Source organism: Eumetopias jubatus, unplaced genomic scaffold (genome assembly GCF_037043125.1).
Source record: "Eumetopias jubatus isolate StellerSeaLion01/CBP00866 unplaced genomic scaffold, mEumJub1_p1.0 scaffold_10, whole genome shotgun sequence".
Taxonomy (NCBI): Eukaryota; Metazoa; Chordata; class Mammalia; order Carnivora; family Otariidae; genus Eumetopias; species Eumetopias jubatus.
The window spans coordinates 76,984,676-77,005,890 of record NW_028274816.1 but is presented as its reverse complement, the minus strand read 5'-3'; the positions used below and the strand labels follow the sequence as shown (position 1 = coordinate 77,005,890).

The 21,215-nt window shown below is 49.3% G+C and overlaps 1 pseudogene; it reads left to right on the top strand.

Annotated features, from left to right (window-relative positions):
* Positions 1-374: 374 nt before the first annotated feature.
* On the top strand, positions 375-922 carry LOC114225433 (large ribosomal subunit protein uL11 pseudogene; annotated as a pseudogene).
* The last annotated feature ends 20,293 nt before the right edge of the window (positions 923-21,215 follow it).

Below are 21,215 nucleotides of genomic sequence, written 5' to 3'. Positions count from 1 at the left end.
CTGCGATGTCAGAGAAGGTCCTAGTTGTAGGGAATCCATGTTGAAGTATCCGGGGATGATGAGGCATCTTATCTGCAACATACTCTCAAAAAGAATTTTTTTACCCTACTTGCAGCTTTTGTATACATTTGAGATTGTTGCAAAATCAAAACCTTTGAAATTACCTAGTAAAAATTTTGCCTCTGATCCCTGACCCCCTCCCCTTCCCTAATAATAGGTCACCATATATCCTGGTGTATTCTTTAGAGTTTCTCTTTCTCCTGGACATTTAAGAATGAAGAAGCCAGCTTTTGGCTTTCGGCTCGGGGAGGCAAAGGTGCAACTTTCTTCGGTCGTCCCGAATCTGGGTTCATCCGACACCAGCCACCTCCGCCATGCCACCTAAGTTCGACCCCAATGAGATCAAAGTCGTGTACCCGAGGTGCACCGGTGGCAAAGTCGGTGCCACGTCTGCCCTGGCCCCGAAGATAGGCCCGTTGGGTCTGTCTCCAAAAAAGGTTGGTGATGACGTCACCAAGGCAACCGGTGATTGGAAGGGTCTAAGGATTATGGTGAAACTGACCATTCAGAACAGACAGGCCCAGATTGAAGTGGTACCTTCTGCCTCTGCCCTGATTATCGAAGCCCTCAAGGAACCACCAAGAGACAGAAAGAAGCAGGAAAACATTAAGCACAGTGGAAATATCACTTTTGATGAGATTGTCAATATTGCCCGACAGATGCGACACCAATCTTCAGCCAGAGAACTCTCTGGAACCATTAAAGAGATCCTGGGGACTGCCCAGTCTGTGGGCTGCAATGTAGATGGCCGCCACCCTCATGACATCATAGATGACATCAACAGTGGTGCGCTGGAATGCCCGGCTAGTTAACTACAAAGGAAAATGTTTCAATAAAGGATCATTTGACAACCAAAAAAAAAAAAAAAAAGAATGAAGAAGCCAATGCCCACAACTTAAGAGGCACTGCTCACTACCAGGGTCTCTGAATTGCAATCTGCTAGAGATCTTAAAGCTTGGCCAGAGCTCAAGACCCAGTTCTGGGCACCTTGTCCCTCATCCCCGTGGCCCTTGGGGATTTCCAGTGTGGAGTGGGGAGCACTCAGCTCACAGCTGACCCTATCCAGTTCACACTGTACTCTTCCTCAGTGCTCTTTCTCTCTTCTGTCATCAAAAGTCACACAGCTTTGCGGAAATAAAAGGGATTCCTGCTCAAAGAGCTCATCTGTCCAAGGCCACCAAACCACGGGAAACATATAATATGGGAGAACCTCCTTTGGGCACATGGAGGGACATTTCGATTTTTTTTGAGAGTGATATTTCAAAAAGTTTGTATTGTATCCAACCATCGATTGTATTCAAACTTTGATTAATGTTAAGTTACCACAGACAAACAGAAGCACCAACGAAGACGTTCAGTGATGATGGAGACAAGGAAGGACATGGGGCTGGGAGAGAAAGGTTGAGAGACTATTTCCCACACATGCGCAGGCGGGTGGCCCTGTCGGGCTCTCCTGACAATACTGGCTTCCAGTTAGTTCTTCGTGCCCAACCTGGGGTGTGGGAAGAGGGGATTTTTCAGAGGCCTTTCCCACAGCCGAGCCTTCTCCACACCTCATCTGTGGTAATTCCTCATCGACACTCAGTTCAAGAGCTGGATGACTCTTCCTCAGGAAGGAATTCCTCGTGTGCACCATCTCTCCCATCATGACACAATTTATGTTTTTATTTTATTATGATTTTTTTAGAGGGGGGAGGGGCAGAAGGAAGGAGAGAATCTTAAGCATGCGGGGCTCGATCCCACGACCCTGAGATCGTGACCTGAGCCAAAACCAAGAGTCAGACGCCTAACTGACTGAGCCACGCAGGTGCCCCAACAGATCATTCTTAATAATAAGATAACCCAATTTTAAAAATGAGCAAGAGATTTAAATAGACACTTCCCTGAAGAAGAGTATTTGGATGGCAAATGAGCACAAGAAAGGATGCTCAACATCATTAGACATTAGGAAGACACATATTTAAGCAACAATGACATGTTCCATCAGAATGGCTGTAATCAAAAATTTGATGATACCAAGTGCTGACAGGGATGTGAAGGAACTGGAACCCTCAGCCATTGCCGAGGGAATCGAAATGACACGGCCACTTGAGAAAGCAGTTTGGCAGATTTGTGAACATCTTAACATAAACTCACCAAAAGACTCAACAATTCTACTCTCAGGTGTACACCCAAGAGAAATGAAAGCATGTGTTCATGCCGAGACTTGTACCAGAAGTTAAGAGCAATGATTTTCATAACAGCCAAAACCTGGAAACAACCCAAACTTTCATCAGCTGATGAATGCATAAACAAAATGTGGTATGTCCACGCCGTGGAAAACTACTCATTAATAGTATGAACACAACGTCAGTGTGAAGTACTGATGTATTCCACGACATGGAGGGACCGCAGAAATATTATGCCAACCAAAAGAAGCCACACTATACAGGATTACATAGAATATGATTACATTGATATGAAATTCCTAGAAAAGACAAAAACTATAGAGCCAGAAAGTATATCAGTTGTTGCCTGGGGCTAGCAGTGGGAGCAAGGACTGACTACAAACAGGCACAAAATAAATCTTGGGGGTGATGGAAAAAATTCTAAAACTGGACTCTGGTGATGGTTGTACAACTGTATAAATTTTACTAAAACTTGTCTGACTGTACCTTTAAATTGGGTGAACTCTATGGTATGTAAATTATGCCTTAATAAAGCTATTTATTTGTTTACTTTTTAAAGATTTTATCCATTTATTTTTATTTATTTATTTTTAATATTTTATTTATTTATTTGACACAGAGAGAGACACAGCGAGAGAGGGAACACAAGCAGGGGGAGTGGGAGAGGGAGAAGCAGGCTTCCCATGGAGCAGGGAGCCCGATGTGGGGCTCGATCCCAGGACCCTGGGATCATGACCTGAGCCGAAGGCAGGTACTTAATGACTGAGCCACCCAGGAGCGCCTATCCATTTATTTCAGAGAGAGAGACAGCATGAGAGGGAGAAGGAGAGAGAGAGAATCTCAAGCAGAGTCCATGCTGAGCACAGAGCAGCCTGACGTGAGGCTCGATCCCAGGACGCCGAGATCATAACCTGAGCTGAAACCGAGTCGGATGCTTAACTGACTGCACCACTCAGACACCCCTTAATAAAGCCACTGAAAAAGAGAAAAGTCATTCACTTGGGGGGCAAGGTTAAAGATAGAAGACTATTTAGAAATCTCAGAGTACCTTCTCTAGTATTTTGTTCCTTAGACTCTAATCTCCAGAAGTCAATCTCCCTTAAAAATAAACACAAAACCACCTCTCCATAGAAAAGTCCAGAGTACTAGGACATCCTTACACAGTCTGGTTCAGCAGACACAGAGTGTGGCAAGAGGAAACCACCACAATTAGTAAATGCATTCAGGTTGTGTGGACTGCTCAGTTTGTGTAAGAAGAATGGATGGGTACCGGCTTTATACTTGCATGACAAAGGGTCAATTCTAGTGTGTTTTGCCATGACAAACAATTACAAAAAGCAGCTGGCCTCAAAGAGAAATTGCAAGCTCCCTCTTTAGTAACAGAAAAGTTGTTTCTAATTTTTCAATTGCAGTCCCCACTGCCACCCCCTCAAAGTTTCTAAATTCATAGAGTCTCTCCTCCAACCCTCCTTACTTTGGTACTCCTCACCCCATCTAGCAGAGGGAAGATGATGGCCAAGCATATGTCAAGGACCAAGCTGCAGGTCCCCGCCCCACCCCTGCCCCGCCGCCATGTTCTTCTCTTCCTAGCCCAGCTCCATCCCACACCATGAAGTGCCTCATGGGCACAGCTGTGGATGCCCCCACCCTCACACCAAAGCTCCACCTTGTTACACTGCCATCTCCCATAAACAACCTTACCTTGGCCATCCCTCAGGCCTTGGGGTGCACACCACTCTGGTGGCGAGATCCACCCTCAAGAGCACGGAACCAGGGAAGAAGCTGGCGTAGACCCTGGAGATGGACTTGGGGCCATCTGGGCAAGTACTTTTGGAGTCCTGGTACTGAAAGTGTGGTCTAAATAGGAAGAAGGAAGACAGGACAAGTCTTCTTGGCTGAGAGGAATCTTTATCCTTTGGGAGCAGGGCTGGAAGTGGTCCGGGTGGGGGGCTCTGATGCCGTGGCCTGAGGTCAGTACTGATTGTCCTGATAGATTGTATGAATAGACTTCCTGATACTCATTCATCCTGGTGATTCTGGAATGAACCCTGCTTCGTCATGGTTTTTCATATACTGCTGGATTCCATTTGTTAATGTTCTACGTAGGAATTTTCCATCCATATTCATAAGTGACGTTGATCTCTAGTCTTCTTTATTTGTGCTAACATTGTTGGGTTTTGATACCACGGTTATGCTAGCTTTGTTAATTGAATTGGGAAGCTTTCCATCTTTTTCTCTGTTCTGTAAGGTTTTTTTGGTCCTTCTAATATGCTAGGCATTTATAAAAACATTCCCACTGTAAAAAATTCAAACCATATAGAAAAAGCAAAAAAATTCTCTTTGGCTCTCCCTTTAGATCCTAAGCCCCTGCTGAAAAGTGACCACATTATCCATTTGCTGTGTGTTCTCTTCATTTCCATACATACATGTACCTATATATAACGTGGTACTTTTTTTTCTTACATAAATGGGATTAAATTCTACATTCTGAATTGCAAATTTTTATGTTTTATGGGTTTTTTGTGTGTGTTTTTACTTAACAACTTTACATCTTGGAGAACTCACCATAATGTCAGTACATATAAACCTATTTCATCCTTTTAAAATTCTACGTAATAGTTTATAGTATGGGCATATTTTAAAAAAATTTTTAAAAAGGTTTTATTTATTTATTTGAGAGAGTGAGAGAGAGACAGAGCATGAGTGGGGGGAGGGTCAGAGAGAGAAGCAGACTCCCCACTCAGCAGGGAGCGCGATGCCGGGCTCGATCCAAGGACCCTGGGATCATGACCTGAGCCGAAGGCAGATGCTTAACCGACTGAGCCACCCAGGCGCCCCAGTATGGGCATATTTAAAACTATTTCCCATTTAAAGGACACTTATGTGAGCTGGAACTACTTCCATGAGTAATACCTCAGACAATTCACTTCCTCTCTGGCCAACATCTGCTATGAACACACTTAACTTTTTGCTCAATTTAGGAGTGAAAAAAATGCATCTTATTGCTGTTCTAATTTGCACTCCTTCCTACAGCCAACCACGTGTTTATTTGCTGGCCATGTGGAAATCCTTATCTGTGAATTATTTGTTTCCATTTTTTCTCCCATTTCCCACTTAGTTGCTCGTTCTTTTCTTATTGGTTTGTTGGAGATCTTTATTTTGGAAAAAACTGTGGCCAATATTTTCTCCTAACCTGTTGCCTTTGCCTTAATTTTGTTTCGAGTCCACATTAAATCCATTATGTTTTAATGAGCCAAACTTGTGAGTTTTTCCTCTATGCTTCCCCCCCCCCCCACATTGGAATCTTGTCTACTAGCAGGCTCACTTCTGTGAATAATGAGAAATTTTCATACTCAGTCATCAAGACTACCCTTCCAGGGTGCTATTCTTTAAATACTTACTGGACTTTTATTTAAGAGGACAGAAAGAAGCTACTTTTCTTTTCTTTTCATTATAGTGAAACACAGCTTTCTTTACATACCACATAAGGGAATTATCCGACGTGCCGAATGTCACAGAGCATCTTAGCTTATTAGCATTATCTGTCCGTTAGTTTTCTCTCTCTTTTTTTTTTAAGATTTTATTTATTTATTTGACAGAGAGAGACACAGCGAGAGAGGGAACACAAGCAGGGGGAGTGGGAGAGGGAGAAGCAGGCTCCTCGCGGAGCAGGGAGCCTGATGCTGGGCTCGATTCCAGGACCCCGGGATCGAGACCTGAGCCGAAGGCAGACGCTTAACGCCTGAACCACCCAGGCGCCACACCGCTGATTTTCTCTTGCTCAAAAATAGACTCACAAAGGATGAACATGACCTACAGGATTAAGTGAAAGCCAGCTTCAAGGCAGGGGGCTCAAGACTCTGAGGAAGATGGGCACCCACAGGATGCATGGAAGCGCAGACTCCCAATGTGGGTGGACATTCTGACTCCCCACTGTTCCTTATTCCCACCGTAACCTGGTATCTCCCAATTATGTTTGCTTGGGGGACAGGGCGCTAAAACATGGGTTAGGGCTTGGACTTAAAGTCTATTGCTTTATTACAGTCCAAGTTTGGGTTCCCTGGTCTGACGTTTTAAGCCAGCAAGTTGAACATCTTTTCTTCCTCTCCCGACAATGCCATCCCCAATCTAAGTTAGCGCTAGGCGCTCAGGAGCTATCTGGCAGGAACCCTCCTTCCCCTTCCTCCCCCTCCCCTCTCTCTCCTCTCTTTCTTCCTCGGGGATAATGAGCAGCCCTTTTGAGAAAAGTCAGTGGTTCTCAACCAGGGGATGCACTGCAGAATCAACTGAGCAGCTTAAAAAAAAAAAAAAAAGAAGAAGCTCCTGGGCTCTACCCTACATTTGCTGAATCAGAACCACCAGGGGCAAAGGCATGAATTCTGGAATGCCGAACACCTCCCCAGGTGACACTGCTGTGCAGCCAGGGTTGAGAATCCCCAGGTCTTGAATTTGAACTTATGATATTATCCTGAAGAGTGGTTCAACTACCCAGTGGGGATGCAGTCAGCCAATGTGACAAATTCTATAGGACAGATGACCCAGTTTCTTCAGCAGCAAAATGACATGAAAACCAGAGCAGGAGAGAGGGAAGTGTGGTAAGTGAAAACACTTGAAACATGTCACTCTGATGCTGTGGGCAGGCCTTGTTTGGATCCCGATTCGAACAAACCCTAAATAGGCATTTTTTGAGATGACTAGAGGAAACAGAGCACAGATTATTTCATATTAAGGAATTATTGTTAGTTTTGTTGGATGTGATATTGGTACGACGGCTGTGTTAAAACAAAACAAAAGTCCTTATCTGCTAGAGATAAATACTGACGTATTTATGGATGAAATCATACATCTGAAATTTCCTGTAAATATTCCAGGAAAAAAAGCAACAACAAAGCACGTGTGGAGGGAATGACGATGCAAGAGCCCCAGAGTGTTGCTAACTATTGAAACAGAACAGCAGGTACCAGGGGTTTCTCGGTACTATTTTCTCAACTTTTGTATAGGTTTGAAAATTTCAATAACGAAAATGTTTTATTTTTCTTCTTCTTATTTTTTTCAGTTCTACTTATTTAAATAATCTCTACACCCCACATGGGGTTGAACTCACAGCCGTGAGATCAAGAGTCTCATGCTCCTCTAACTGAGCCAGCCAGGAGCCCCGTGAAAACATTTTAAAAGGACAATTGGGGCGTGGGGGGGCACCTGGGTGGCTCAGTCGGATAAGCACCTGCCTTTGGCTCCAGTCAAGATACCAAGGTCCTGGGATGGAGCCCCGAGTCAGGCTGCCTGCTCAGTGGGGAGTCTGCTTCTCCCTCTCCCTTGCCCGCCCCCCATGTGCTCTCTCCCTCAAATAAATAAATAAAATCTTTTTAAAAAAACAGATGATCAAATCCACGAGGATCTGGAGACTGGTGCTGCTCCCACGCCTGGTATTCCTGACCCTGCCTCACCTGGGCCTCGCCAATGACCCCCTTCTCTGGGTGAACCCGGTTCCAGAAGCTTTATAGGAGTTCTTCCCAAGGTTCCCTTACCTGTTTCTATCTCCTTGGAGGGAAGTAGGCAACTAAGTCCAGGGGGGCACTTTGTGGCTGACGTTTCCCATCCTCCATAATGTACTGAGACCCTCATCCGCCCCGGAGCCAAGAAGCCTCACCGTCAGAACCAGGGTGAGCACTGCCCCTTTGACCTTCAGACCTGACCTTCAGACCCAGCCTATGGCATCCCCAATGCTGCCTCCATGGCCCCACCATGAGCTCCTTCGGTGGCACTGCAGAAAGCGCTGGAATGGAACAACAGGGATGTGAGTTCCAAGGGTGGCTATAGAACTGAGCCACAGATCCCTCGGAGGGGAGGGAGGGGTGTGGCCAACAAATCAAGCCGGTGAAGCAAAAAAGGCAAAGCTGCCTTGTGCTGGAATCACCGTGGGGGAGAAGGTCAAGAACCGTGGGAGTCTAGCCTTCGTGAACCAGGAACCAGGGCGGACCTACAAACTGGTTTCTCTGGACCTTGCCTTGTAGGGGTATTGTTTTTCAAACTCGGGTTTCTTGATTTTTAACTTGCACGTCCTATGTGCGTATGCTTCCTAGAAATGATGAGAGGCAAGGGTCCTGGTTTTGCAGCAGACAGTTCGAACACCCCGATGCAGGTCCTGCGGGGGCTGCTCGCCCCCCCTGCCCTGCGGGCAGAGTACATCAGAGGCAACTCTCCACCTCTTGGACTCCCATCGCTCACGTCCAAGTCCGTTAGGTCCACAGACCAGACTCATGTGAAACCCTTCCCCCAGGCTCCCTCACCTGGCTGCTTGCCTTTTCCTGGACTTGCTCGTTGCAGTGACCACACCCCGGCTCGCTGCGTCTACCCCCACTCTCTCGGGACACTAACCTCACCACCAACCCTCTTCCAAGCTCAGATTCCTCTTCCTTCTGATCTTGCTCAAAAAGCAGGTAGAAGGAAGAATGGCAGGATGCAGGGAGGCTGAACCTACACACTCCCGACTTTCTGCGTTGGCGACGGGTCCCCTGTGCACTCGGCCATCCTCCTTTGGTTTGGTTTGTTTTTTTCTTTTCTTACTGCTGGGCAGAGAGGGGGCACGGTCCTCTCTCAGCTGGCTGATGTCACCTCATCTTTAGGCCAGCCACTGTTTTGTGTGCTTATTACGTGGAGAAGCAAGCTTTGAAACCCATTTGTTTGGCAGCCCACGGCGGAGGGCGAGGGGGGACACCATGCCGCTTGTGCCAAAATCAAGGAGCGAGCTAAGAGCATTTCTCTGCATGACCTCAAGCATCCGCCCAGAGTTGGTCTTGCCTGGGTTAGCCTTGACATCCCCGAAAAGACAACCAGCAGTAAGTCTGGTGTATACACACCGGTGGTTGGTGCTTAGGCATGTAAGCTCTTGAATTATTCCTGTTCCTCCACGTCGGTGCTGTTGGTAGGAACTTGGCCAAGTGATTTAGCTTCTCTCAGCCTCAGTTCTCTCATCTTTCAAGTGGGCAGATTAGTAGAACATGACATGACATGTCTTCAGCACCCAGCACCATGTGGGTGCAGAGTAAGCATTACCACTATGTAAATCACGTCACCAGTCTTTAGAAAACTTCTCTAGCTCCAGATTCTGTGGTTGAAGGGACTGGGGGTTTTTAGAAATTAGGAGCATTGGGTACGGGGCTCTGGTAATTCAGAGCAGAGATGAGTCAGAATCCTGACTCCCAGACCAGGGCTCATCCTTCCTGGCTTTGCTTGGGGGACCCGAGGCTGGTCCAGGCAAGGGGATCAGGAGCTGGTGGCTCGAGTCAGATGCCCCAGGAAGAGCCAGCTTATTTTGTAGCCGTGCACACATCAGATCACGCAGGAAGCTTGTGGGAATAGATATAGATCACATCACAGACCATTACGTCGGAAGACGCCAGACCTGGACACCAGCAGTTTATAACCCTTGCCTTGGATTTCTCACATCGGCAGGCCTGAGCACCCCCTGTGTACCGGAGGCTCAGGGCATGCAGTGCTGGAAGAACCAGTCTTTATTATTTGGAGCAAATTAGAAGACAGGGGGCACCGAAGCCACCCTTTACCCTGGGTGTGCTCTGAGGCTGGACTCTGGACACCGCAAGAGGGGTTGGCTGTCTTCCTCACCCTTCACGTTGGAGGGTCAGCTGCTCCCGTGAGCACCCTCAAACTTGTGCCCACCCCTCAAGGGCTGGTCTAACCTTGGTCCGTCTGTCTTCACTTGAGGCTTGTGCCATCACCCTGGCGGGTAAACGTGTCACCTGTGACCTGAGTCTGGGGTTCCGGAGGAGATCCGGGCTGGCGGTGTGAACCTCAGAAATCCTGCCGCCTGGGCCTGGAAGGAGACAGTGAAGTCCCCGTGGTGGCTTTGGGGGATCCCTGATATTTATTTGGGTCTCTTGGAATCCCAGGGGTTGGCTTCCTGTGCTACCCTTGTAGCTACCTGATTCCGGTGCTTGGGAGGGCTGGGGCCGCATCTCCTGCTTGGGAGGGTGAGCCTCCAACCTCTGGCCAGGACAGGTCCTGGGGGCTGGGGCATCGTGTCTGCGGTGGCTCCCCACTCTGAATCCTGCCCAGCCTCAGGCTCATCGGCACCTGGCCAGCCTCACCTGGGCTGGAGGGGTCCAGGGAAGAAGGGGATTCTGGCCAGGGCACAGACGAGAAGAGCCAGCGGAGGCGGCCCTCTGGGGTGGTGGGATGGGAAAGATTTCAGGGGGCTCTGAGGGAAGAAGGGGAGAGAAGGTGGGAGCGGGGGAGGGTCACGGGATCAAGGAAGGGAAATGGCCAGCCGATCTCTTCCCCCACATTCCTCCCGGAATTTTTTTCGTTCCCTTGGTTATAGAAGAATAGCAATTAGCAAATTCAGTAGAAAGCGCCAGAAATGCAGATTGTTTGCGCGTTTGGGGGCCAACATGCGTTAGTGAAGGAATGTGACCAGAACTATATATAACCCCTCTCTCGGCCCACCCACCTGTCCGGCGGAGTGAGCGATGGTCTGTTTGTTCTGGGCTGGTATGTAGCTCATTTCACTCTGGGAGCCCACCATCTGGGCCCGAGCCTCGCAGCCAGTAGCTCTCGGTGACCATATATGGCAAAATGATATATGTGATAAAAAGAAGCCAAATTCTCCAGTTGCGTCAGCCCCCGGAGCATGCAGCCTGCCGGGCTCGAAACCCCTCCCAGGCCGCCTCCCTGCCGCCCGCCCCCGACCCGGGCTCCGGAAACCCCAGGGGCTCAGCGATTGGCTCGGGATGCGGTGGGGGGCCCAGGGGGCGGGGCCTCCGTGCTTCGCCCCACTGGCTCAGGCCCGGGACAGACTTGGCGGCCCGTGTTTGGGGGTGGGGGGAGTGGGGGGAAGGATGCTTAGGGGAGGCTCCCAGCTGCTGCGGTGTGTTTGATCCTGGCCCTATACCAGGAAGATTAGAAGTTGAGTGATAAACCCACATTCTTTCCGGAAAACTGCCTAGTGTCATGCCAGCACATATGTGGGTAACGGGGCAGGGGCCACAGTCACCCCCAATTCCAAGGAGATCATGAACCCTCATTCCTCAGACATCTCTGCAATTCCCTTGACCCTAACCCACCGGGAGAAAGTTTAGGCTAGATTGTTTCGCTGGGGGAAAGAAAAAAAAAATTTTTTTTTAACCTTCTCTAATTCTTTCTTCCCCTCTGTCCTGTCTGCAGCAACCAAACCTCACCGCTGGGCTCACCCCGGTGCCCTGAGTTCCCACTCTGGGCCAGGCGCTAGTGCTGGGTCCTGGGGGAAGGTGACCAGCACAGGGGAGGGCCTGGCCCTCCAGCAGCTCGCCCCGGGGCAGAGATGAGTCCTTGGCCATTGCTGTCGGGGGACATACAGCCCAGACACGGGGGCCCGAGGAGGGTCCTGGGAGGAGGTGACACGGGATAACACCAGTTTGCCTAATAGTGGCTGGGGATTGGGAACAGAAACTCCAGGCTAAGAGAAAGAGCAAGAGCCGGCTGAGTGTGGGGAGATGTGGGCAGAGGCCAGAGCAGGGAGCCTTTCCCAGGAGGTGCTAAAGGGTCTGGATCTCTGCCCACCTGCCCAGCCTCCTGTCGCATCTGAGCCCACGCCCCCGAGCACAGGCACATACCGACACCCCAGTTCCAGCAGCCGCGCTCACAACCCGGGAATGTGCGCAGAGACGCATGCTCATGCCCACCCGTTGGCCCGTCACATAAACAACGAAATGTAGCAGAAGGGAAGAGGGGACAATGAAGTACAAGTGAGAACCAGGGAGAGAAGGCAGGCCTGTGGAAGGAACAAGGCCAGGAAGCCGGGCGCGTGGGCGGCAGAGCCGAGGCTCTTGGAAGGGGACAGACATTCTAGCAAGGTCCTCCGGGCTCCCCCTTTGGGGAAGGCACAGACGGGAATGGAGACAGCTGGTCAGCAGAGGGGAGGTGGGGGGCCTGAGGAGAGGCTAGTAGCCCAGCCTCCCGCCACTGACCAGCTCAGCTCAGGATGTGTGTGTTTGTGTGTGTGCAAGGGTGGGGGTAGGGTCAACACCCACTTTCTGACAGCCTCCACTCTTGGCCCCTCCTTTAGCTCCCCTTCTCTGAGCTGGGACACTGGCCGCAGGAGGTCCCTAAGAAGCTGCTCTGTGTGGCCCCGCAGGAAAATAGGGTCTGGGGGCCCCTGCCTGGCTTTCTGCCCTCCAGGGTGCATACACTGGACCAGATGCGTCCCTGGACATCCTAGAAGGCATGAGAGCCTGTCCTGAGGGGTGAATGTCATCAGTGATCATGCCTTCAGAGACCCGTGTCCCCTGAGCATTTGGAGAGGAGGATAAGATTTTAGGGGAGTGAGCGATGGTCTGTTTGTTCTGGGCTGGTCGCTTCCTGCAGGAAGCCCTCCTTGGCTTCCCGGGGCTAGGCCCGGCCCCCTCTGTGCTCATTCAGGTATCACAGAGCAGTTGGATATGCCCAGCGGGAACAAGGGGCAAAGCTCAGGGCCTCTGATGACCCAGACTGGAAGTCACACATCATCACCTCCACTGTAATATGTTGGCCTCAACGGGTAACCCTGATAGGATATGGGAGGGGACTACACAAGGGCATGATTACCAGGAAGTGAGGATCTTTAAAGGCCATCTTAGAGGCTGGTTGCCGTAGTCACCCAGTCTGGGGTAATTTGTTATGCAGCCATAGATAATGAAGCAAAGCGGTGGATGTCCTCACAAGGGGACTTGGGCCCAGGGTGACAGGCAGATAAGGTTGGGCGGGACTAAACTCTGGGTCTCTATATTAGACAGGATTCTTCCCATTGCCAGAGGGAAAAAAAAAATTCACTTTGCGGTGAGGTATAGAAGGAAATTTGTTGGCTTCCATAACAGAAAAGCCCAGAGAAATAGTACTGGTTTCAGGAGTAGGCAACACCAAGTATTCATGAGAAAGCACACGATGAATTGCCAGATGGCGGGCATGGACAAGTCAGAGGGGTTGGGAGGAGGAGAGGTCAGTCCGAGAGAGAATGATGGGTCTTGGAAGTTCACTGCACTATTCTGTCCATTTCTGCACGTGTGTGTTCAAATGTCTACAACAAAAGTGAAAACCAGCCACAAAAAAATCAGAATGGGGATGCCTCCTACGAGGGCGTCACTTCGTGGGTCTTCCTTTGCACACAAACGTTCCACCACCCTCATGTGCACATCACAACACTCTCCAAGCACAGAGTGGTTCTCCGCATCAAGTTGCCCCAGAGACATAACTGGACACACACCCTTCTTCCCCAAAGTCTCCAAGACTCTCCTGACGACTAACCTTCTGCGATGGCTCTCCTCCCGTTACGGGAAGTCCATTTCCCTCTGACCCCCCATACCTGTTGCATCTATTTGCCGCTATCCAATAATCGGTTCAGATCGAGGGCACCGGCCTTGCCAAAGAGATTGGGCCCCTCGGCTTCTTTGGATGCAGGAATCAATTCTGAGGACAAGAATGGCGTCTCTCGTATTGACTGCGCTATGTGCTGTGCTCAGAACCAGGCTTGGTACACAGCAGATGCTCCATAAATATTTGTTGAACGAATGAAATAATTTCAAGAAAAATAGAGTTGGAGGGACACAGAAGGTCCAGAACTAGAACTGGAAGGCAGAACAGAAGCAACCCCAGGGACCACCAAGGCGGTGTTGCAGACTCTCTCTCTCTCCTGCCGCTGCTCACTATATATTCCCTCCAACCTACAGCCTCTCCCCTGCTTCCTCTGTGGCATCCTCCACTGCCGATTCTCAAGCCCCGCCTTCCAGGAACCCCATAACGTCCCTGACCCCCTTCTCTAGTTGTCCACATCCTCTACTTACACGACCCCTCAGTCACGTTGGATGTAGTTGACCCATCTGTTCATGAACTCATCTGGTCTCTCTCCCACCCCTCCATCTCAGCCTTTTTCATGGGCTCATTCCCTCTCTCAGGCTGGTGGCATTTCTCAAGGCCAGGCCCCAAGGCCCCCGTGTTGTCCACTCTGTCCTCTCTCCCTGGGCAGCTCATTCACATTAGGTATTTATGATTCCTGGGATGGTCACCGTCCCTTCCCCTCCCCTGCTGAGAACATGTTAGGACTTCTCCATCTCCTTGGGACATGGTCGTGAACATGAGCACAAGGGAAATATGACATTTCTGGGCAGAAGGTTTAAGGATCAGTATGCAGGGGCACCTGGGTGTCTTGGCCCAATGGGTGTCGGACTCTTGATTTTGGCTCAGGTCATGATCTCATGGTTATGAGATCAGGCTCCACACTGGGCTCCACGCTGGGTGTGGAGCCTGCTTAAGATTCTTTCTCCCTCTCCCTCTGCCTCTCCCCACCCCAACTGCTCACATGCTCTCTCTCTCTAAAAAAAGAAAGAATCAATATGCAATTTATCATTTCTCTGTCTTAATCCTAGTGAAAGCATGTGTTAAGATGGATGTTTCATCAGCCTGGTCCCTGAGTGTCTATAAGCAAAGCCTTCCTGATGACCTATTTCGGATATATGGGATAGTAAGAAATAAATCTTTTTGAATTGAGATACGGAGATCTGGATTCTATCCACCCATCCGTCTGTCTACCCATCCATCCATCCATCTATCTACTTATAACGTCTTCATTAAGTTTTGGTGTCAGGGTGTTGCTGGCCTCATAAAATGAATTGGAATGTGTCCCCTCCTGTTCTATTTTCTTCTGATAGTGTAATTTTCGTTTACTTCTTCCTTAAATATTTGATAGAACTCACCAGTAAAACTATCTGGGCTTAGAGGTGTTTGTTTGGTTGGTTTGGTTTGGTTTGGTTTTGTGGGAAAGGTTTTGACAATGAATTCAGTTTCTTTAACAGATAAAACTATCTGGATTTTCAATTTCATCTTGTATCAATTTTGGTAGGTTGTAAATTGTTAAGCAATTTGTCCCCTTTATCTATGTTGTCAAATTTATTGGCATGAAGTTGTTCACAATGCTTTCTTATTGTTCTGTTGTCTCATTTTTATTATAGGCTCTGTGATGATATCTTCTCTTTTATTTCTTATATTCATAATTTATTCTCCCTCTCTGTCCTTGATCAATCTGGTTAGGAATGTTTTCTTTAAAGATTTTTATTTATCCGACAGTGAGAGACACAGTGAGAGAGGGAACACAAGCAGGGGGAGTGGGAGAGGGAGAAGCAGGCTTCCCGCGGAGCGGGGAGCCCGATGCGGGGCTCGATCCCAGGACCCTGGGACCATGACCTGAGCCGAAGGCAGACGCTTAACGACTGAGCCACCCAGGCGCCCCAGTCTGGTCAGGAATTTACCAATTTTCTTGATATTTTCAGTGACTCAACTTTTGGCTTTGTTACTTTTCTGTTATCTGCTTTCTGCGTCACAAACATTTGCTCTTATCATTATGTCCTTTCTTCCTTCTACTGACTGTGAGTTGACTTTGCTCTTCTTCCTCTAGCTTGAAGTGGAATCTCAGACCATCAATTTGATATCTTTCATCTTTTCTACTAAAGCTAAATATTTTCCCTTAAGCACCCCTTGTGCTGTATACTACAAATTTTGATGGATTATATTTTCATTTATCATTCAGCTCAAAATATTTATTTCCTAATTTTCCTTGTCTTAAAAACAAAAGGCTCCAAATGGAGCCACTTATGCTAAGCCCAACGTCACCAAACTGAGATTTTATTTAATTACAGTCTTGGTTCTCTCAGAAATGGAATCTTGAACCAGTCAAGAATCACCTGATCGGCACTAGTTGGGTCATCTGCCTGGTAGACCCCAGCCATCCATTAAAGGAAAGTGACTTTGCCATAACAACCCCCCCCCTTTTTTTTTTGCCAGCAGAACTTCCTTTTTCCTGCTCTCCTCTGAGTATAAAGGTCTTTCCTCAGAGCTCTTTTCTATCTGTGAAATGGGATGCTGCCCGATTCATGAACTGTTGACTAAAGCCAATACAATCTTTCAAATGTACTCAGTTGAATTGTGTTTTTCAACAAGAAGCAGATGCCCAAATGATGTGAAGGGGGCAGGGTGAGGGTGGGGAGCCTGTGAAAGGAGAGAGGGAAGGACGAGCTTTGGACCACACTGAAGCCTCGAGAGGGTCCCTGCCAGCAGGGTGGGCCAGCCGCAGAGTCCCCACTATGCTTGGTCATTGGCTAGGAGCTACCTGGGGAGGGAGTAGCCCTGGTGTGAACACTGGGGTTGTCGCAGTTGGGGGCTCTCAGCCAACTGCGTTCTTTGCAAGAGGGCCTCTTGAAGGGACAGGGGACTAGTCCCCCTCCATGGACACATGCCTTCCTAAACTGGATCACGGTACTTTGTTGTTGTTTTTTTTAAATTTAATTCAATTAATTAACATACAGTGTAACATTAGTTTCAGAGGTAGAGTTCAGTGATTCATCAGTTGCATCTAACATCCAGTGCTCGTTACACCAAGTGTCTTCCTTCATGCCCAGCACCCAGTTACCCCATCCCCCTACTCCCCTCCCCCCCAGCAACCCTCAGTGTGTTTCCTACAGTTTTTTTCCTCAGATTTTATTTATTTATCTGAGAGAGATCACAAGCAGAGGGGGGAGGGGTAGAGGGAGCAGCAGGCTCCCTGCTGAGCAGGGAGCCCCATGCGGGACTTGATCCCAGGACCCTGGGATCACGACCTGAGCCAAAGGCAGACGCTTAACTGACTGAGCCACCCGGGCGCCCTGTTTCCTAGAGTTGAGAGTCTCTTATGGTTTGTCTCTGATTTTATTTCCCCCCCTTCCCCTATGCTCCTGTTTTGTTCCTTAAATTCTACATATGAGTGGAATCATATGGTATTTGTCTTTCTCTGACTTAGTTCGCTCAGCATAAGACCCTCTAGTTCCATCCATGTCATTGCAAATGGAAAGATTTCATTCTTTTTGATGGCTGAGTGATATTCCATTGTGTATATGAACCACATCTTCTTTATCCATTCATCTGTCGATGGACATCTGGGCTCTTTCCACAGTTTGGCGAGGATCACGTACCTTTGATACTGTCATAGAACCATGTTCTTTCCCTTCAGGGAACTTACTTCATTTGAAACTAAATCACTTGTAAGTATTATTTTTGTTTAAGGTTTGTCTCTCTTTGAGAACAAGGGCAATAGATTCGCTTGCCACTGTGTCTCCCATGCAGGGCACTGTCTTCAATCAGCGCCTGGGAGGGAAACGGAAGTGTGAACAAGTGATGAATAATCCAGTCTCTCAGAATTCCCCAGGAGCAGGCTGGACACCTGGGGGCTGTGTCGGGGAGGGCAGATGTGCAGTAGAAATCTGCATGCACAGTGCATATTTCTAGAATGGACATCTCAGAACCTCCACGAGTCTCTGTGTATCTTCCTTGTAAAGGGGACCTCCACCTGACTGGCTCCAGAGACTGGTCCCAGTTGTGAAGAACAGTGTAGATGTCTGTGAGTCCCCATCCGCCAGAACCAGCCACAAGTCCTTATACCTGATTTTCTATACACATACCATGTCGCCTTACCATGCCCTCTCCTTCCCCCCAAACTGCCCTTTGTTCTGTTTTCTCTGAGATGGGGCAGCTGGGACAAAGGCAGCCTCTCGGGGCCAATAACTCCTTTCTGGAACTTACTAACATGGGATGAAAATGTAGCCGAGTGTTAGGAACGTGGGCTCTAGATTCAGATCCCAACTCCTTTGCTTCCGAAGCAAGTCCTGGGCAAGTCGTTTAACCTCTCTGACCCTCATTTTCTCATCTGTAAAATGGAAATAGCAAAATGGCAGAAACCAACGCTGTTTTGAAGGGTAAGCAGAATGTCCGTGGCTCTCTAGTTGAGGCACACCAGTGTTTTAAGGGCTCTGAGCAATCCTGTGGTAAAGAAATCCAGCTGCCCCCAAACTTACTGGTCAACAGGTTGACGAAGGCCAAGACCACATGCGACCCTATGTTCCATGGAGAGCAATGTGGGAAACACTGCTCTAGAGGGGTTAGCTTTTATCTTTAGAATGCTGTGGACCTTCAGAACAATTGCAGATGAGATCCAGAAGCCTTGGCCTCCTGCAGAATCATTCCGAGTTGAGTTCGGGGGGTTATGCCTCTGGGTTTCATGGAGGGATGCTGGAACTCAAACGTGTCCCATGACCGGTGTTCTCAGGGTTCTGTGGACGACACTGTGTGACACTCCTCTCTTTAATGCTAAAAGGACCCTTTCTCTAGTAAAGATGGTCACGTTCATAGAGGCGTGGATTGTTTTAAGTGGGCTGCACCATGGAGTTAGAGGCCCACTCTTTCCACTCTGCATTTTAAACAGGGCAAAACGGGCTCAGCTACAAAGTCAAGTGACTTGCCCAAAGACGTGTGGAGGTGAGTTGTGGAGGTGAGGGCAGAGCCCAGAGCCCAGAGCCAGCTGACTGATGTGTATCACATGGACGGAGCTGGGCTCTGAGGAAGATGGCGTCTCCTTGGCTTGAACGGGCCAAGTGAAACAGGCCAGGGGATTAGGAGGTCCCTTGGCTCCAGCTCCCAATGTGGCCATGTGGAAGGTGACAGGAAGGGTTATGGCTGAAGGTCGGGGGTTAATAGGCCTGAGTCCAGATGGCAAGCAGCTGGCTGAGGCACAAACCATGGACGGATTCCTCCCCTTTCTGGGGATTGCAGAGATGAGAAATCAGGGAAGGAACTTGCCACAGATGGGAGAGAGACCAGAAGAATTTGGAACGCACCCAAGGGGCCCAGCTCTGGGGCCGTGAGGGCAAAACATTTTCTGCTCAGAGAGAACATTATTTACAAGGAGAACGGGGACCAGGTCCTACCCCGGGGGAGACTGGAGGGCTCTGGTTGCTGTTTCTTGGCCACGACCCATCATACCAATTCCTGTTTCTAAGGCAACTGGAGAACCAAATAGGAAGAACATGAATGGTGATAAGAGGTGGCTGCCACGGGCCAGGCCAAGCCAGACAAGTAGAGCTCAAAGATCAGAAGTTTCGAGGCCAGTTCTAAATTTAGAGTCCAATTTTGGAGGGAGCCAAAATGAGCTCTCCCTGCACGAAGTGTGTCAGAAGAACAGAAGATACTGATTCCAGGGAGCGATTAGTACAGAGCAGGGTGGGGAGCCCCCTTCCAGCCAGAGATGCTAAGAATGAGATCAACCAGGATCTTTCCTGGTTCTTCTTTTTTTTTTTTTTTAAACTCTGTCTTTTCAAAGTAAGAGCTTCAAAAGAACTGCCTATCTCATCTTCCTGCCCTTCTCTCTTCCCTCTTGCTTTAAAAAATGTTTATTACTCGGAAAGACCCTCAGAGCAACTCCGGGTATGTGTGGACGCGGCAAAATGGAAGCCTCCATGTTCCGGTCCACACCCAGCCCCCATCCAACCCCGGCTGGCCCAGGCCCTGCTCCCTGGGGAGAGAAGAGGGCCTGTCCTCCACCGGGGTAGGCTCTTTCTGTTGGTTCAAGCCGGGTCATGCTCTCACTGCATAGTGCACTGGACGGACACCCAACGTGCCCCGCAGAGAAGTCAACGGAGCCCCAACTTTCCTACTTCCCACCACGAACACTCCCACTGTGCCTGAATGGGCTCGGGGTCCAAAGACCTGGACTCTGGGCGCCCCCACCCCCACTTACACTTTCATGCACTTGCCTCTTACCTTCCACCTTTGCTCATTGCTTTGCTGGGAGATCCTGGAGCGCTGCCCTCCCAGAGCCACGACTTCCTCACCTGTAAAATACCAGGTTGCCGGGTTAGGTCAGCCCCACCCCGTAATGTTTCCTGCCTTCGTACCCACCCTCTCCTCCCGTCCTAACGCTCTCCAGGTCAGATAGCATCACTCCCTCAGAGGGTCCGCATTTACTGGGCTGCCAATCTCCCAGTGTCCCGAGAGCGCAGGCCAGGATGAGTCACTCTCCTGCTCCAGACTTTTCGTAGCTTCCCACTGCCCACAGAGTCAAGTCCAGCTAGCCTAGCCTGGTGCTCAAGATCATCCATGGTCTGACCCCAACCTCGCTTTTTTGCCTCGTTCTTACCTACCAGCAAACAGAACGACACTCCAGATGTTCATGTCTCGGGGCCCTCACACGGCATGCTTCATTGTACCTGAAATGTCCTTCTCCACATTTCTGCAGGTGTCACCTGTCCCCTGCCTACCGCCCACGGCCCCATTATTAGCAGTATGACCTTGAGCAAAGTGATTTGAACCCCGTGTCTGTGTAAGATCGCTTCCAAAGACGACTGGAGCAATTCCTTCCATCCTTCATGCCCTTTGCAGTGTGACTTTGATGCTCCTGGCTTGTTGACCTCCCTTCCCCTTCAACCTGGGCTGGCTCTGTGATAGTCACCAACCCGTTGATGCTGTGTCATGTGCGGCTTCTGCGTCTACATTCTGGGAAGCCAGCTGGTCGCTGGGTAAAGAAGTCTGGGCTCCCCTGCCAAAGACAGAGGTCACATGAAGGACGGCTGAAGTGCCCCAGCTCACGGCCATCCCGAGGTCCCAGCCATGTGACAAAGCCATCGTGGTCCTCCAGCCTCAGCTTCAGCCTCAACCGGGCTAACCCTGTGGGGCAGAGATGAGCTGTCCCCGCTGAGCTCTGCCTGAATTCCCGATCCACCAAATAGCAGCACGATAAAGATGGGGATATTGATGGTTTCCTCCTTCACAGAGGGCTGGGAGGATTAAACCGGTCAGTCCAGGTTTAACACTAGAACAGTGTCAGCACGTCGTAAGCTCTCAGTAAATGTTAGCTCCCTGCAACCTGCAATTATTTTGCTTAGTTCTTCCTTGCTCACCCCTAAGCACCCCCTGGCGCATAGTAGGTGCCCAGTAAACACAGTTGAATAGCAAATATCCCCTCCTTCAGGAAGCCTTCTCTGATCTCCTTCCACCAGAGGGAGATCACTCTCCCTCTCCATGCCCACTGGCTTCATCAATGCCCCTCCTATGAGGTAGATCACATTCAACCCCAGCTCTGGCTGCTCGTTTCCTCTAGGGACTGTGAGCTCCTTGAAAGCGGGACCTTGCCCATAATACAGAAGCAAGAAATACTTGTCG